This window comes from Carcharhinus amblyrhynchos, chromosome 11 (assembly GCF_965287045.1).
Source record: "Carcharhinus amblyrhynchos chromosome 11, sCarAmb.v2.hapA, whole genome shotgun sequence".
Classification (NCBI taxonomy): Eukaryota; Metazoa; Chordata; class Chondrichthyes; order Carcharhiniformes; family Carcharhinidae; genus Carcharhinus; species Carcharhinus amblyrhynchos.
The window spans coordinates 2,535,439-2,551,880 of NC_137334.1; positions in this window are offsets into that span (position 1 = coordinate 2,535,439).

The following is a 16,442-nucleotide window of genomic DNA, read 5'->3' on the forward strand; positions in this document are numbered from 1 at the left end:
AGCATCTTTCTCAGCCTTTATCATCAGCATTTATATCGCTTTTGTCCAAAAATAGCTCTTCCTGCACACCCCCCCATTGGGTCCTATTACCTTTATCTTTAGCTCTGACAAAGGGTCATCCAGACTTGAAATGTTGGCTCTATTCTCTCTCCACAGATGCTGTCAGACCAGCTGAGATTTTCTGTTCTTGTTTCAAATTCTTAACTTTTCCTCGCCTGTTTTTCAGTGAGGTAGGTAATGATAATTTAATGGTAATGGCCTCAGGAAAACAGCCAGCATAATCAAGGACCCCACACAGCCCATTCTTCCACCAGCTGGATAAATATGTGAGGTTACAGGAATGGGGCCAGGAAGGGATTGTGATCGGTGCAGACTCATTGGGCCAAATGGCCTCCTTCTGCACAGTAGGGGTTCTATGATTCTATGATGATGCTTCCGTCGGGAAAAAAAATACAAAAGTCTGAGTTCACGTACCAACTGACTCACAAACAGCTTCTTCCCTGCTGCCGTCAGACTTTTGAATGGACCTACCTTGCATTAAGTTGATCTTTCTCTACATCCTAGCCATGACTGTAACACTACATTCTCCACTCCTTCCTTTCCTTCTCTGTGTACAGTATGCTTTGTCAGTATAATGTGCAAGGAACAATACTTTTCACCGTATACTTCTAATACATATGACAATAATAATCAAATCAGAAAGGTGTAGTTGAATGGTCAGTGTGATAATATTGGGTCTGTTTGGATGAATAGTCAGGTTGGATAAAGGAATAGTTGGCTTTGTTCAGGATTAGTTACGTGATCAGGATGTGGTCTTGTCAGGGGTTTAGTTGGGTGGCCGAGGTGGGTAGTTTGATAGTAGGGCCCAGTAATCAGGTGTTGATTCCTGTCAATTGATTTCCAAATGATACCAAAGTTTTACATTGCAATAATGCCTCGAGAGAATCCAATGGCTGAACGCGGCAGAGTTTAATCACCATTTATTCCCTTTCATAAAACATCAATCATTGTGGGTGATCATAGGTTACTGTTAAACTCTGAGTCAAAACAAAACGACTTTATTGAAACACAGAAAAAAATCAAACTGCCTTCTCTTGGATGTTAATAACCTTAGCAATACAGTCATTAGTTCTGAAAAATAAATCCTCTCCGGGTTCACAAGGAGGTTTCTGCATCTAAGAAGAAATTACTGTAAACAGGAACATTCATTTTGGGTTCATCAGCATTTGTGAAGAGGTTGAGGAAAGACGGGATAATGTCTGGGGGTGTAAACATCTGTCATATACTCTAGTCCTGAGGAAATGCCAGTATGTTCTTTCTCCTCAAAGATGCTGACAGATCTGGGATTTATTCAGCCAGTTTTTAAGGGCAATTCCACACTGCCAAGAGCAGACAGCAGTCATTCACAAAATAAAGTTGCCAACTAAGTTAATACTTTGCTCCTGTCTGGGACCACAGCTGAAGACAGTTTGGTAAGCCACAATAAACCTTCCCCAAAACTCTCACCTGTTTTAAGATGTCACTAAAACCTACCTCTTTGACCAAGATTGTGGCTGTTATCTCCCACGTGGTCTGGTATCAAATTTAGTTTGATAAAACAATGCCAGGGGGCAGTGCCAAGATACTGCCTGAGCATGATCCTTGCCCCTCTCACCTGTACATCTGACAGACTCCACTCACAAGGTGCGGATCATGGGGGACCTGTCGCGATCCAGTCGCGCTGACGTGAATGGACAATCCATCGGGGGCAAGAAGGGGAACTCTCAGGTGTAAAGGCCTGATAAAGAGATTTAAATCCTCTCAAACGGCTGGCTGCTATCATTCTGGCAGTCCCATTTGAACACCAAGTTCCAGCATTTAATCAAACACACCTCCAACCTTCTGGATGTGAGGTGAATTTATTTCCAGAAATTTCTGCAGCTGATGTTGCCATCATTGTTTCCTGTGGCTTTCCCAGGTGTTGATGGTGTAAGGAACAGTATCTAATCTACCCCTGGGGACATATCACTTAGTTTGATCATTGAGCCCTGGGGCATATACAAACACAGAAGGAGCTCATTCAGTCAATGTGAGTCCCTTGTAGAACAATTCAGTCAGTCTCATTGTCCACACTGTCCCTGAAACCCTGTTAGTTTATTTTCCTCATGAACCTAATTTCTTTTTGAAATAACTGTTTGTCTCTGCTTCTCCCATCTTCGTATGCGGCAAATTCCAGGCTTCTACCTCCCACTGTGTAAAATTATCTTCCTCAATCCTCCCTGTATCACCCAAAACCTTAAACTAGTTCTGGTGTCACAGCTAATGGGAACAACTTTTCTTTATCGATCTGATCTAAATCTGTCATAAGCCTTTACATCTCTATCAGATCTCCCCTTAATCCCCTTTGCTTAAAGAACAACCACCCCAGTTTCTCCAATCTAGCCTTATAACAAAAATCTGTCATCCATGAAAGCGTTCTGATAAATTTCCCCGGCACTCACTCAAAGACCTCCATATCCTTCCTAAACTAGAGATAGACTGCAGAATACTGTAGTTCAAAGTATCTGGGTGTCTTGATATGTGAGTCACAAAGTTAGCATACTGCTACAACAAGCCATTAGGAAGGTAAATAGAACGTTGGCCTTTAGTGCAAGAGGGTTGGAGTATAAAAGTAGGGAAGTGTTGCTACAACTGTACAGGGCATTGGTGAGACCCTGTCAAGAGCAGCATGCACTGTATTTGCAACTCCTTACTTGTGAATGAATATGCTTTTATTGGAAGCTGTTCAGAGATGGTTTACTTTATTAATTCTTGGGGTGAAGGGGTTGTCTTACAAGAAAAGGTTGAGCAGGTTGTGCCTATATCATTGGAGTTTAGAAAACTGAGATGTGATCTTGCTGCAACTTAAGATTCTGAGGTGGTGTGACAGGATATATGTTGGAAGGATGTTTCCTTTCATGGGGAACATAGCACCAGAGAGCACAGCAAGTTATTTCCCATTTTAAACTTGAGATGAGGAAGAATTTCCTTCTTCTGAGAGTTGTTTGTTTTTGGAATTCTCTTCCTCTTAAAGCTGCACAAACATTCATGACTGACTGAGACAGATTTTTGATTGACAAGTGAATTAAATGTTATGTGGGACAGGTAGAGAACTGGAGGAAAGGACACAATCAGAATAACCAGAATCTTATTGAATGACGGAGCAGGCTCGATGGGCTGAATGATCTACTCTTGCACCTACTGCTTATGATGTCTTGAACTACTCTGAATATGTCCTGCCAATTCAATGATCTACGCACATGTAGCTTGTTATGACCTCCATGAAGATTATTAATGTTTAAAGAAAAATTTGAACATCCAGTGATTTACTGAAAGAATGAATCTTCAAGACTCTAGTTTAAAAACAGATTAATTTTACTATTTGAGACTCAAATGAAGCAAAATCTACGGAATAAACACTATATTAGGTAATTACTTATACTTTACACTGAGAAGCACAATAAAACACAATGACAAATGCTTCAGACTAAAATTCTAAATTCAACCTTTCCTTTTCTAATCTGACTCCTTCCATCACTAAGACATCTTTGGCTTCTGATCAGGTCCTTGGGACCAATTCCAAATTTTTCCTTGCAAGGTCTTGGACTTCTCAGCTTAAGCATAAACTTCACTTGCAAACCCTGTGCTATGTCTTTGACAGTAAATTCAAACTACCCCTAGCTTCTAATAAATCTATTCTCCTGGTCCACAGCTGTTCTGTATTTCCTGGCAGATTCCTGGCTCTGTCTCTTCCTGATTTCAAACTTAACTTCTTATCTGAACTACGAGGGCTACTATAGATTTCTTCCTTTTGCTCCAAGCAAGGCAAATCTCCCTTTCTCCCAATGAACCAGTCAGCTTGAACCTCCACCCACTTCCACACAAGGTACAATAAACTTAGTATTTTCTCTGTTTAAGGTGCAGACCTGGCTAATCTTTCTGCCTTTTGCTCCTTATACTCAGTGAAATGTAACAGTCTTTGTCTGTTCCCAAGTAGAACTGCTGACTGTCTCTTTCTATAGGCAAGGAGAAAGATAAATAGAACAAAGAACAATACAGCACAGGAACAGGCCCTTCGGTCCTCCAAGCCTCCACTGATCATGTGTTCCAAACTAGACCATCTGTTTGTATCCTTCTATTCCCAGTCTGTTCATGTGGCTTTCTAGATAAGTCTTAAATGATCCTAGTGTGTCTGCCTCAAACACCTTGCTTGGTAGTGCATTCCAGGCCCTCACCACCCTCTGTGTAAAATATGTCCCCCGCATATCTGTATTGAACATTGCCCCCCTTATCCTGAACCTGTGACCCCTTGTATTTGTCATTTCCAACCTGGGAAAAAGCTTCCGACTGTCCACCCTATCTATGCCCTTCATAATTTTATATTTTCCATCAAAGCAATCAGTTGTGAATTTGCTCCTTTTGATTACAAATAAATCAAAAGTTTTTGCCAGCGATATAGGTTGGAGCGTTGCAGAGAGAGGAACGTAATGTAATGTCTGACTTTCCAGAATATTAGAGCAGGGTCATGGAGCTGACTTATTTAATCACTGCTTAGATTAGAAAACAACATTTCCCGCACATTGATTTGATTTGGGCATTCTAAATTATTGGGACAAGTAAAATGGTTCGACAGTATGCACACCAGTTTATCACCAATAGCACATTCCCCCTCCAACAATTCTCCCTCCGCCTTGCCCCATTAACATCCCTCTTTCCTACCCCTGATTCTACCCCACTAAATGGAGGTCAATTTTCACTGTCGACTCTTTCAGTGAGTCTCAACAAAATGTACATTCTCTCTTTATTTATTTTTATTTATTCGTGGGACATGGGCATCGCTGGCAGGCCAGCTTGTATTGTCCACTTCACATTGCCTGAGGACAGTTGCAAGTCAACCATATTAACATAGAAATATAGAAGATAGGAGCAGGAGGAGGCTATTTGCCCCTTTGAACCTGCTCGGCCATTCATTACGATCACGGCTGATCGTCCAACTCAATAGCCTAATCCTGCTTTCTCCCCATAAACTTTAATCCCATTCACCCCAAGTGTTATATTCAGCTGCCTCTTGAATACATTCAATAGCTGTGGTTCTAGAGTCACATTTAGGCCAAACCAAGTAAGGATGGCAGATTTCCTCCCCTAAAGGATATTAGTGAGCCAGTTGGATTTTTATGACAATCGTTTTTACAACATGCTAACTTTTAGCATTTAATTAATTTGAATGGAAACACCTCTGCAACAAATGCGCGTGTCTCTAAGATAAAAACAGACTAGCCAAATTACACATATAAATCCATATTGCCTCTACTGATGTTTGGAAAGTTTTTATTAAAATATAAAAATAATCACAAAGTTAAACAAAGAAACAGAAAAACTACAGCACAAACAGGCCCTTCGGCCCACAAGTTGCACTGAACACGTCCCTACATACTAGGCATACCTATAACCCTCTAAGTTGCCAGGCCAAGTCAGTTTTGTAATGAATTTAGTTTATTAATTTAACTATAAAAGATACAAACATGTATTGAAATTGGCTGATTTCTGCATTCTGAAATGTGCAGTCAATAAACATTTAAACCAATTGCTCTTTTCAAACTGTGATGCATTTCAAATGAAGCTGGACCACAGGCTGAATGAGATGACCTGTACCTAATTGTACCATTTCCTAAAAGATTCACCTGCAATATTTTCTCAATTAGACAAGGAAAAAGTGCTCTTATTTTCTCTGACTTATAGAAGTTTAAAACACTTATTGAAAGAAAGATGGCACCTGTTCCTGTTGGTACTCAGTTGGATTGTGGTTGCCAGCAGAAGTGTGAAAACATCTGCTGTCTGTGAATTTTTTCAATGTTAATTTAGTGACTTGAGGGAAAAACATTTTTGTTTTCACTTGCGACTAAGGTGTCCTGAGACTTCAATGAAATCTGTTAAGAATCTTTCAACCCAAATGTTTGCTCAATGCTGCACAAAAAATTGAATGAGACATAAAGCCTTTGAGTATTCCAGCATGGTTTTAAGGTGAGAGGGAAGAGATACAAAAGTGTCCAGAGGGTCAATGTTTTCACACAGAGAATGGTGAGTGTCTGGAACAAGCTGCCAGAGGTAGTAGTAGAGGCGGGTACAGTTTTGTCTTTTAAAAATCATTTAGATAGTTACATGGATAAGATGGGTATAGAGGGATATGGGCCAAATGTGGGCAATTGAAATTAGCTTAGGGGTTTAAGAAAAAAGGGCAGCATGGACAAGTTGGGCCAAAGGGCCTGTTTCCATGCTGTAAACCTCTATGATTTTATGTTGTCAATGTTGCCATTGCCTTGCCCTCTATGGGTTATGGAAAACAAATGAACCATATTTGAATTTAAGACAGATGAATGTTAGCCATTGTTAATCACTGATAAGTTTCCACATCAAAGGTTATGGTGTAGGAGTTAATTTATTGGCATGGACCAAAGTTTGGTTAGCTAAATGGAAACAGAGAGTTGGCATAAATAGGTCTTTTTCTGGCTAGCAGGATGTGACAAGTAGTGTGCCACAAGGATCAGTGCTGGGGTCTCAACCCTTTACAATTTATGTAAATGACTTGCGTAATGTCTTAATTGTGTTAGGGGTTGTGTGTTTTTGTTGTCATGACCACAATGGTTAGCCCTGCCGCCTCACAGCGCCAGGGACCTGGGTTCAATTCCCCACTTGGGTCACTGTCTGTGTGGTGTTTGCACGTTCTCCCCATGTCTACACGAGCTTCCTCTGGGTGCTCCAGTTTCCACCCACAGTCCAAAAATGTGTGGGGTAGGTGGGTTGGCCAATTTTCTTTTTGTGACGTCCTAATTATATGAGAGATTGTCAGTTTTAAACAAAAAGAAAAAGGTGTGGGCTGCAATGCTCCCCTCCTGTCGTATTAATTCTTTAGTTTTTTAAATTCATTTTTACAGGATGTGGGCATTGCTGGCTGGGGCAGCATTTACTGCCCATCCCTAACTGCCCTCCATTTCAGAGGACATTTGAGAGTCAACCAAATTGTTGTGGGTATGGACAAGGTAAGAATGGCCGATTTCCTTCCCTAAAGGACATTAGTGAACCAGATGGGTTTTTACGACAATCGACAATAGTTTTATGGCATCATTAGATTACTAATCCCAGATTTTTCTTGAACTCAAATTTCACCATCTGCCATGGTGGGATCCAAACCCAGATCCCCAGACCATTACCCTGGGTCTCTGCATTGCTTGTCTAGTGATAATGCCACTGCATCTCTCAGTAGTATACCAACTTCAGATGCCAACCGCTATCCTGACTTCCTCAACATTGTCATGACAGCACCCCTCTGACCAATACGCTTGGCAGACCCAACATTCCTTTCTACCGAGGCAACACATTGCGGCCCCCATTTGAACAAGCAGCACTCAAACTTGTCATCACATACCCACCCCTCAAAGTCCCTCCACAAATGTTGTCATTTATTCACTGCAGATGCTTTATTTCTCACATCCATAACTCTCTCTTTTCACTCTCATTAGAGGAGAGTCGTGACTTCAGGGAGAGGCAGAGAAAGTGGAGGTGGGGTGGGGGGGGTGGTTGGATCTTCAGCCATAACCATCCGTTGCAGGAGGACACCTTGAAGCTCGGTGGGGTGGCAGACACTGTACAGTCAGATTTTGTGACCCTGGTATGAAATTGGAAGTTGTACTTGGTTCAATATTAAAATCACTGAGTCCTGTGTACCATACCGATAAATGCCAAATGCTACTAATTTGCATGATGCGCTACAAATTTCATCTCATTATTTTTTTGCTTTGGCACAGTGCAATGGTCATAATTACTAAGAAAAAAGGGTGTTTATTAAGATAATTTTCATCTAACACCATCTTTGTTTTAGCATAATAACAGAAGCAAAGGTGACATAATTACAAGGTTCAAGCAAAGGACAAAAACTCAGAAAAATGTTTGGTATAAAGTAATGGAAGCATATTAATTATATGAAGAGAATGCATCCCCAGTGATGACAATTAAATGTCATTTTATGATATCTGTCAGGGTGACTTTATGAATATTCAAATTATAATCGTCTATCAACAACCGTGGCTCATTTGTCTAGTGTTATGATTCTCGCTTTGGATTGTAGAAGGGCAAACACAGGGAGTGTGGGCTGCAGCAGAAAGGGGACACATGGAAAGGGGTTAAACAGCAACACTGCAGTATCCACACTCCCCGCAGGCAGACAAGACAAAATACATTAACTACATCTCAGATGGCACTAAAATAGTAACAACCCAGCTGGTATCGTTCCAAGGTTACAACAACCATATGAGAATTAATATCAATTATCAAGGCTCCAAAAGATCTGGAGGAACCATTATGCCTCTGAAAACTTAATCAAATATCTAGGAGATAGGGCAGTTAACATCTCATTGAAACCAGTTTGACAAACACAGCGCTTTGATATTGTAAACAGGTGGACAGGGGATGTCCAGAAAGCAATTATGCCAAAGCACCCAAGAAAATGGAACTGCATAATACTGTAACCATTTCAAAGTAACAATCTGATAACCTAATTGAAATGTGGCACTTTGTAACATGGAAAAGTATAAGAATATGTAAGAAGAGATAAGTAGAATAGTTTGAAAATGAGATGTAGTTACAGCCGCGAGTTCTGCTCTCCCTCATGCATGTTGAATAAAGCCATTTTGTTGAAGTTCTACACAGTCTCAGAAGACTTATTTCATTCATTCCCTCCTACAAGATGTCGTAATTAGAGAGTTTGCGAGAGGTTCCAGTTTCAAGTCCCTTTACTGTTGGGGCAGCATGGTGGCATCGTGGTTAGAACTGCTGCCTCACAGTGCCAGGGGCCAGGTTCAATTCTGGCCTTGGGTGACTTTGGAGTTTGCACGTTCTCCCCATGTCTGCATGGGTTTCCTCTGGTTTTCTCACACACTCCAAAGATGTGTGGGTTAGATTGATTGGCAATGCAAAATTGACTCAAGTATTAGGGGCAGTTAGCAGGGTACATATGTGGGGTTACGAGAATGGGGCCTGCGTAGGACTGTGGTCTGGGCAGACTCGATGGGCTGAAATGTCCTCCTTCTGCACCGTAGGGATTCTATGATAACAGATCATGTAAAAACATTCTCATTTGTCTCACTGTAATATATATTTGTGGGTTGGATGTGACGTTATTCAATGAATAATAACAATTTCAAAGCATGATCTGAGTGAATGAGGCAACTTAAAAGGAGAGGGTTTGACCTTGACTTGAATTTTCAGACTCAGCTAGTGGGGCGACTGGTTTAGAGAAAAGGATTGCCACGATCACGCAATGTAAGCACTCGTTTAGAGATTGAAGTTAAGCCATAATATTCATTTAGTTCATTAAATGGCATCATTGGGTATATTTCTTCAATGTATAATTATTGTGTCTCTTACTAAATGACAAACATTTTCCTGAATTTTTGGTTGGAATCTTACCGCCATTCACGCCAATGGGATTTTCCTATCCCACTGCAGGGAATGAAGATTTGGCTTCATTACACCAGGAGCATGGCATGAACGACAGGCAAGATTACACCCTTTCTCTTTTGTTTGAGCCTTTAAAACGATATCATTTTTGTTTGTGTCTTTATGCTAAAACCAACGCAGCAAGGGATTCACCCTGTGTCTGACCTCTGCCATTCTATACCTGCAAGATGCTGGTGCTGAAAATAACAATAGTTTCTCGACGACTTTCATTTATCATGAGAAATGCAATATCTACTTTTCAAAGACAAAATAAAGAAACTTACAAGAAGCACATGTCATTAGGCCCATGGACTTTTGATATTCTCTAATGCCCTATGTTAGGAATTGTGGATTTTACACAAAAGAAAAATTGCGGTTTGCACATGTAGATTCAAAAGAACAACAAGTCATCATAGAATCCCTACAGTGAGAAGGAGGCCATTCAGCCCATTTAGTCTGTATTGACAACAATCCCACCCTATGCCCTATTCCCACAACCCTATGCATTTACCACACTAATCTCTCCAACCTACACATCCCGGGACACTAAGGGACAATTTAGTATGGCCCATTAACCTAATCCACAATCTTTGGACTGTGGGAGGAAACTGGACCACCCAGAGAAAACCCACACAGGCGGTGGGAGAACGTACAAGCTCCACACAGACAATAACCCAAGCCAGGAATCGAACCTGGGTCCCTGGAGCTGGGAGGCAGCAGTTCTAACCACTGTGTCACCATACTGCCCAACAACGAGGTTTATTCTTGGAGCTGTTGCCTGTGCAGAGGACAAAATTAAACTAAGCAGCAGCCTGTAAACACCCCAATGACATCACCATTAAATCATGACATATTTTCCTCTTAGACGGATAAGTTGAATTATAAAAATAATAAACTGAACATTGGTCCAGCAATAAGACGACAATAAGTAGGGATTCCACATACGTATATAATAAATTCCCCATTGTTGGTGATTAAAACACAAAAAGAATACAGCATTTCATAGCTGCAGTCATGAACATTCTTATTTCATCAGCCTGTAGGCTAGGGGTACAGGTTCATAGCTCCTTAAAAGTGAAGTCACAGCTGGACAGAGTGGTGAAGAAGGCATTTGACATGCTTGGTGTCATTGGTCATTGAATACAGAAGTTGGGACATCTTGTTGAAGTTGTACAAGATATTAGTAAGGTCACACTTGGAATACTGTGTACAGTTATGGTCACCCTTTTATACAAAGGATATTATTAAACTAGAAACAGCGCAGAAAAGATTTACTAGGATGCTACTGGGACTTGGATTGAGTTACAAGGAGAGGCTGGGTAGACTGGGGACTTTTCTTCCCTGGAGCATAGGAGGCTTAGACTGATCTTATAGAGGTCTATAAAATAACGAGGGGCATAGATAAGGTAGATAGTCCACATCTTTCCCCAAAGGTAGGGAAGTCTAAAATTAGAAGGCATATGTTTAAGATGAGAGGGGAGAGATACAAAAGAGTCCAGAGGAGCAATTATTTTACTCAGAGGGTGGTAAATGGCTGGAACGAGTTGCCAGAGGTAGTAGTAGAATTTAATTTTAAAAAGCAGTTACATGGGTAAGATTGGGTGAAATGCAGGCAATTGGGAATAGCTTAAAAAAGGTAGAAACTGGGTGGCGTGGACAAGGTGGGCTAAAGGGCCTGTTTCCATGCTGTAAACCTCTATGACTTTATACGAGTGGCTCTTAAAGCAATCATGCAACTGCTTAAGTATTAATATATTCCCAGCATATAGACAATGCAAATAAGTTTTTTTATCTCTACAGTCATTATACAAATAGTACACACCCCAAACATTTTGGTCTGATTTCATTTTGATTTGATTTATTACTGCCACATGTATTAACACACAGTGAAAAGTATTGTTTCTTGCAGGCTATACAGACAAAACATACCATTCATAGACAAGGAAATGAGAAAGTGTAGAATGTACTGTTACAGTTACGTAGCTAAGGTGTAGAGAAAGATCAACTTAATGCAAGGTAAGTCCATTCAAAAGCGGGGAAGAAACTGTCGGTAGGTATATGACTATAACTTTTGTATCTTTTTCCCGAAGGAAGGAGGTGGAAGAGAGAATGTCCAGGGTGTGTGCAGTCCTTAATTATGCTGGCTGCTTTGCCGAGGCAGTGGGAAGTGTGGACACAGTCAATGGATGGGAGGCTGATTTGTGTGATGGATTGGGCTCTATTCACGATCTTTTGTAGTTCCTTGCCGCCTTGGGCAGAGCAGGAGCCATACCAAACTGTGATACAACTAGAAAGAATGCTTTCTATGGTGCATCTGTAAAAGTTGGAGAGAGTCGTAGCTGATGCGCCAAATTTCCTTAGTCCTCTGAGAATGTAGAGGTATTGGTGGGTTTTCTTAACTACAGTTTCCGCGTGTCCAGGACAGGTTGTCGGTGATCCGGACACCTAAAAATGTGAAGCTCTTGACCCTTTCTACTTCATCTCTATTGATGTAGACAGGGGCATGTTCTCCTTTACACTTCCTGAAGTCGATGACAATCTCCTTTGTTTTGTTGACATTGAGGGAGAGATTATTGTTGCCGCACCAGTTCACCAGATTCTCTCTCTCATTTCTGTACTGTCTCATCATTGTTTGAGATCCGACCCGTTACAATGGTGTTGTCAGCAAACTTGAAAATCAAATCGGAGGGGAATTTGGCCACACAGTCACAAGTGTATAAGGAGTATAGCAGGGGGCTGAGAACACAGCCTTGTGGGGTACTGGTGTTGAGGATTATCGTGGAAGAGCTGTTGTCTATCCTTATTGATTGTGGTCTGAGTCAAGTAGTTCGGGATCCAGTCACAGAAGGAGGTGCCAAGGCCCAGGCCACGGAGTTTGGAGGCGTGTTTTGTGGGAATAATAGTGTTGAAGGCTAAGCTGTAGCCAATAAATAGGAGTCTGACATAGGTGTCCTTGTTATCTATATAGTCCAGGGTTGAGTGCAGGGCCAGGGAGATGGTATCTGCTGTGGACCTGTTGCAGCGGTAGGCAAACTGTAGTGGATCCAGGTAGTCCTGGAGGCTGGAACTGATTCGTGCCATGACTAACCTTTCGAAGCACTTTATAATGATGGATGTCAGAGCCACTGGCCAATAGTCATTAAGGCACGCTGCTTGGTTTTTCTTAGGGACTGAGATGATTGTCGTCTTCTTGAAGCAGATAGGGATCTCAGATTGTTGTAAAGAGAGGTTGAAGATGTCTGTGAATATCCCCGCCAGCTGATCCACACAGGATCCGAGTGCACGTCCGGGTACCTCATCCGGGCCAGTCACTTTCAGTGGGTTGACCTTCAAGAAAGTTGCTCAGACATCTACAATGGTGACCCCAGATACAGGTTCATCCAGGATGGAGGGCATCTCTCATTGACCTCTTGCTCAAAAAGGGCGTTGAACGCATTGAATTCTGAATGCGTTGGAGCCGGTGATTTTATATGCCTTCATCTTGTAGCCTGTTATGTCTTGCATAACTTGCCATAGTCGGCAGGGCTGGGTGTGGCTAGCCTGGGACTCTAGCTTGGCCTGGTACTGTCTTTTGGCATTTTTAATGGATCTCCTTAGATCCTGGCTTCCTTGTATAGGTCAGTGTCGCCTGCCTTGAACGCCTCAGATCTGGACTTCAGCAAGCAGTGGATATCCCTGATGATCCATGGTTTCCGAATGGGGAACACAGGGATTTGCTTCCTTGGTACACAGTCTTTTAATGAGGTCAGTTACTGTAATGGTGTCCTCATTCAGGCTGGTCACAGAAATGGGGAATTCCTTCAATTTCAACTAGTGACAATGAAGGAATGGTCTTAAAGGTTTGCCAGATTTAACACCACGTTGGAACTCACTGTGAAGAAGAGTGGTGAGTAGGTCAGTATTTTATTGTACAAGATGGATGGCTGTGTAGGTGATATACTGGTCAGGCAATGAAAATCCCTTGAAGATCCCAGCATGGTGGCACAGTGGTTAGCACTCCTGTCTCTCAGCACCAGAGATCCGAGTTCAATTCCCAGTTTGAGTCACTGTGTGTGGAGTTTGCACATTTGCCCTTATCTGTGTGGGGTTTCCTCCCACAGTCCAAAGATGTGTGGGTTAGGTGGATTGGCCATGCTAAATTACCCCTTAGTGTCGGGGTACTAGCTAGGGTAAATGTATTGGGTTATAGGGATAGGGCCTGGGTTGGATTGTGGTCAGTGCAGACTCGATGGCTGAATAGCCTCCTTCTATATTGTATGATTTTATGATTCTATGATTCTAAAAAGCTACATATGTTGAAATAACAAAAGCACTTGATGTCTCTTTCAAACTGTGAGAGATTACCATGGTTGAGAAGATCTAGGAATATGGCAGCTTACAAATAAACAAAGTCAGGGACAGAATCTTTCTCGAAGACTTGGGGATCATCACCACTGAGCTCCCCGGCACTGGATTGCGGGTACCCCAAAGATGGATTGTGGAATCCCTCCAGGAATGTTACAGGCAAGGATTTGCCCACCAGTGGTGCCAACTTCCTCTGGGAATCATCTGAAAATACAATTTAAACTGCAAACTTCTGGTGGTTCTGACTGACTTACACAATGAAGTTACTCCAAAAGAGAGTTAGAAGAATTAAATAGTTTTCTAATTTCCGGGTAAGCATTGTAAAGATCCAGCCCAAACCCCTCAAAGGCCTACACCACATAAACCTCCTCCCACACTCCAACAACACCCACCCCCACAAATCCACAGGCTGCTAATCCATCCCCCACCCTATCATGAGAATTCACACCCCCTCCACCACCCCCCCCACATACTCCCAGATCTCACCTGTTCCCCCCGACCTTGCAAGCCTGATCTAAACCCCCCCCCCTCACCCTGACTATACTGACCCGACACCGGCCCCATGGTTCAGACCCAAATCACCTGACACCTCCACCCATGAGACCTGACCTGACACCTGCCAACTCGAGTACCCGACGTGACCTGACCTCAAAACACACTCCCTGCCCACGAGCTGACATCCCCACAACCAGGCCCAAATCATCCTGCACCCTCCCCCCCCTCCCCACTCCCACAGCCATGGGAATGGTGAGAGAAGCAGGAAGGCCAGCGATAGGAGCGGGCAGCCAGCGGGGGATGGTTGGCACTGTGGTGAGGGGGATCGGGGCTGCGGGGGGGGAGGGGGGGGTGTAATCGGAATGGGGGGTTGGAGGTCACGGCGGGCAGTGGGGAGGGCAGGGGGGGAGGATCTGGGAACGGTTGGGGAGCTGGCGATCAGGCCATGGGGTGGTAGATAGTCAGCGATGAGGGTGTTGTGGGGCTGGCCAGCGATTGAGCCAGCAGTGCGGGGCCGCTGAGCGTACACCGATCGCAGCACTGACAGATCGGCGCACGCGCAGTGGCTCACTCAGCGCACCGATTTCAATCTCTCCAGGTGGAACAGGCCCCAGCCCTTGAAATTTAACAATATTCACTCTGGTGGCCTCTGCAGTGCACAGAGTCTGGGAGACACTTCTCTGAACTTCCACTAAATTCCTCCAGTTTTCACACGAATTCAACACCATAGGCAGACGTTTGCCAACACGTCTGCCTGAGGTTCGTGAGATCCCACCCAAGGCCAATAGAGAATCCTGTTCACCCAGCCATCGGGTGGGCATGCGGTAAAATTCCAGCCTTAGAATTTTTTTGGGAGAATTCCACCTAATATCCTTGATCACACCTTCCCCCATATTCCTTTAGCTCCTAGATCTCCATCTGATTCTTTCTTGAAATCACAGCATTTTAGCCTTTCTGTGGTAGTAAATTCCATAGATTCACCCTCTGGGTGAAGAAACTTCAGTTCACCTCAGTCTTAAAATGTTTATCCTTTATCCTCAAATTATGATCCCCTTGTTTTGAACTCCCCGGAATGTTCTTTCTGAATCTATTTGTCTGGTTAACTAATGTCCTTTAAGGATTGAAATCCCTTACAGTCTGGTCTGTATGCGATTCTACACTCACAGCTCGATTCTTAGACTCTGAAGTGGTCAAGAAAAACAGTTATTAAGAAGGCAGAGCAATTATACATTCTCCCTGTGTCTGCGTGAGTTTCCTCCAGTTTTTTCCCCCCACAGTTCAAAGCGGTTAGGTTGATTGGCCAGGCTAAATTGACCCTAGTGTCACGGGGGATTAGCAGGGTAAATATGTGGGGTTAAGGGAATAGGGTCTGGGTGGGATTGTGATTGGTACAGGCTTGATGGGCCGAATGGCCCCTTCCGCACTGTAGGGATTCTAATGATTCTTGGGGTAATTAGGGATAGGCAATAACTGTTAGCTTCAGCTACGTTCACATCGTGTAAATGAATAAAATAAAGTATTAAAATTCAACATCTTAACTGACACCCATTGCAATACAATTTGAGAAAACCACTCAGAGACCAAGGGCGGAGTTTTCCTGCCTACCATGGGAATCGTAGCTGGTGGGACACAGATCACGAAAAGGTCGTTGACCTTGGTTGGGATTTTCCGGTTTTGGGGTGAACACAGCTGGAAAATCTCGCCCAAAAGCGTTTACACTTTGGGTACGATTGTTCATTCAAGATCAAATCACAGACCAAATTGTGTGTGTTTTGGAAAGATTTCTTTCTTGCGCGCGAGCTTATGCTCAGATCTGTCCTGAACTGACACAATCAGGTAGCATTATATAATATCATTCTGAAAAGTGATTTAAAAAAAAATTATTTCTTAGGTCAAAGAGGGACATTTGATGCAGTTTGATTAACGCAGCTGAAAGTAAATCATCATGGAAAGTACTAAAGGCAAGAAGAATTGGATTCGGCTGGTAATTGTGTGTAAGTGGCTCAATGCATGATTACCTCAGCGTCTTCATGGTAATCCAGGCAGAACATGAATCTTGTGCAGCCTGTTAATTTTTTGAAGAGTGGCGTACG